Below are 2813 nucleotides of genomic sequence, written 5' to 3' on the forward strand. Positions count from 1 at the left end.
ACAACAACAAAACTGAGATCCCCATTTGCCCATTTAAAGTGGCTGCTCTGGTTCATGGCGCGTCACATGCTCTAACAACAAATATTTTTTGAGTGCCTGCTCAGTGCCAGGCCCAGGTAAACATTATATTGGACATTTATCATGTGGCTGGTCCTGTAGTGTTACATGCATGATCTCATTTAATCCTTACAAGGCTCAGCAGCGAAAGAACATGTGGTCCAATAAAATTATGTTAACTTGTTTCAAAAAGGAAACACTGAAATGCGTGTAGCTATTTTCTTATTTTGGAACGACTTTGAGAATTTAGAACATCCGAGCAAATAATATTATATTTTTTCCTCACACTGATACCGTGGCTACAAAATGTGTTAATTATTAATAAGCCAATACCCATATCTGTTAGAAAAATTAAAACCATGCTTCTAGGATAGGATCATGTATTTAAGTCAGGGTTTTACATTCATGTAGAATGTTGTTGAAACACTGTTTCTAAAACTTGAGAAAATATTTTCATTATCTCAATTATTTTTATAGAACCAACACATGTATTTGTATATGTGTTCCATTAAAAGTGGGTAATATATGCATGTCTAACTGGAAATTTCCATGTACTTGGGTTATTTATGTTCACTTTTTATAATTTAATTAATTATTGTTATTGTTATTATTTGAGACAGAGTCTCCTTCTGTTGCCCAGGCGGGAGTGCAGTGATGTGATTTTGGTTCACTGCAACCTCCACCTCCTGGGTTCAAGTGATTCTCCTGCCTCAGGCTCCCGAGTAGCTGGGATTACAGGTGCCTGCCACCACACCTGGCTAATTTTTGTATTTATAGTAGAGAGGAGGTTTCACCATATTGGCCAGGCTGGTCTTGAACTCCTGACCTCAGGTGATCCACTTGCATCGACCTCCCAAAGTGCTGGGATTACAGGCATGAACCACTGTGCCTGGCCCCTACTTTTAATAATTTCTAGTGTCAGTTCTGAGTCATTTACACATAATTCATTTGAGTCAATTCACTAAATTTAATTTTTTTTAAAGCTCTCCAGAGGAACTCTGGAGTGCCTGGCCAAAGGAAGAGACAGGGTGAATATAGAATATTGGGAAGAGTGAAGCTTAGGTAAAATTTATATAAAGCAGAGTTTTGATGGACATAAGGCAAAGCAGGCATGAATTTATGTAATGAAGCTAACATCATGCCTGGGCTAGGAGCAGACCCAGGATTCTATTTCCTGGGACATTAGAAAGTTTAGATAAATGTTCTACGTTGTCTCTAAAACCCACTTCTCTGAAGCTCTCACCTGAGTTGGAGATTATGACTGCTTCTCTGTGTCAAAGTGACTTAGACTTTCTAGGTAAGAATGACATGTCCCATTCTCACTATTGAATTGATTTCAAAGAGCAAAATTCTGACAGTGTGTGATTTTAGAGAACACAGTTTCTCAGCATTGTGTGCCTGGTGTTAATTTTTGTACATGTTAGTTTTTACAGGTTCATAATTGACAACTCTGTGAGGTGGTTATAGAGCAGTCAACTGAGGCTTAGAGTCATTTGTCCAAGGTCACATAAGGCTAAAGCCTGAGCTGGGATTTGAAGCCACAACTGAAGATGCTCAAGCTCTTTCAATAAGATGACTTGAGGTCAGGAGTTAGAGACCAGCCTTACCAACATGGAGAAACCCCGTCTCTCCTAAAAATACAAAAATCAGCTGAGCGTGGTGGCACATGCCTGCGGCTCCCCTCAACCACAGGGGAAGACTGCTGCGCTTGAACAGGCAACAACTTAGGAGCATGAGCAATTCTTAAATCTGCTCTTTTCCCTAAGACGTACATCTGCAGAAGCTCTGGCCCTCTCTCTCAGGTAGTAATGGGGCACCCTAATGATTTGAAAGACAAAGTTGGTCTGGCCAGTGGTGTGAAAAGCCTTGTCAGGCCAGGCACTGAAGGGGAGGTGGGCTGCAGAGAAATGAGAAGGGCCTGTGAAGAGGGGCCTGCTCTCCACCCTTCCCCCAATCTCCATCACTCCCTCTTTTCCTCCCCTTTTCATGCGTCCTTTAACCCCAAATTATACTTTCTATTTTACCCTTCTCAGCTGTGTGACGTTGGTGTACAGGGGACCCCTGGTCAGCGCCAAGTAGCAGAGTCTCAGCCATGGTGCATGCTGCAGTGCTTCCTTTCTCTGTGATTTTGTGTCCTTGGTCATCTGTCACTAGGAAAGCATGGCACACCAAGTCTTCGGCAGGTCTATTAAGGAGCAATCATACATAGCTAAGGGGAGGGAAGAAGGGTGTGGGGCCGACTTTAGTCTCTTGATGTCTCACAGTACCTGCTGAGAAGCGCTGCAGGTTTTACTACTTGGTAATCTATTAGGGAGGAGAAGAAACCCACCTTCTCAAAATCCCAAACAAAAAAGAACAAGTTGTAGTTGAATGTCCTCACCATCAATCATCTTGAGTAAAACAAGGGGTGTAGGTAACATCAGGAAAAAGAATCAGTAATTCTTATAGGCGCATGCCTGTAATTCCAGCTACTCGGGAGACTGAGATCAAGCACATCCTTTGAGCCCTTCTAAAGGTGGGAATGGGAAGAGGGGTCTCCAGTCCTCACATCTTTGGAAGAGCTCAGCAAGTTTTCATATGTTTGGAATGGTTCAAGGAGAAGGACACCAGAGGACTAAGAAACAAATGCAAGTTAGATCTTATTGTTAATGGTATCATGAGTACAAAAATAAAACTTTCGCCAGGCACGATGACTCATGCCTGTAAATCCCAGCACTTTGGGAGGCCGAGGCAGGCGGATCACCTGAGGTCGGGAG

The sequence above is a fragment of the Cebus imitator genome, unplaced genomic scaffold, assembly GCF_001604975.1.
Source record: "Cebus imitator isolate Cc_AM_T3 unplaced genomic scaffold, Cebus_imitator-1.0 Scaffold306, whole genome shotgun sequence".
In the NCBI taxonomy this organism is placed as follows: Eukaryota; Metazoa; Chordata; class Mammalia; order Primates; family Cebidae; genus Cebus; species Cebus imitator.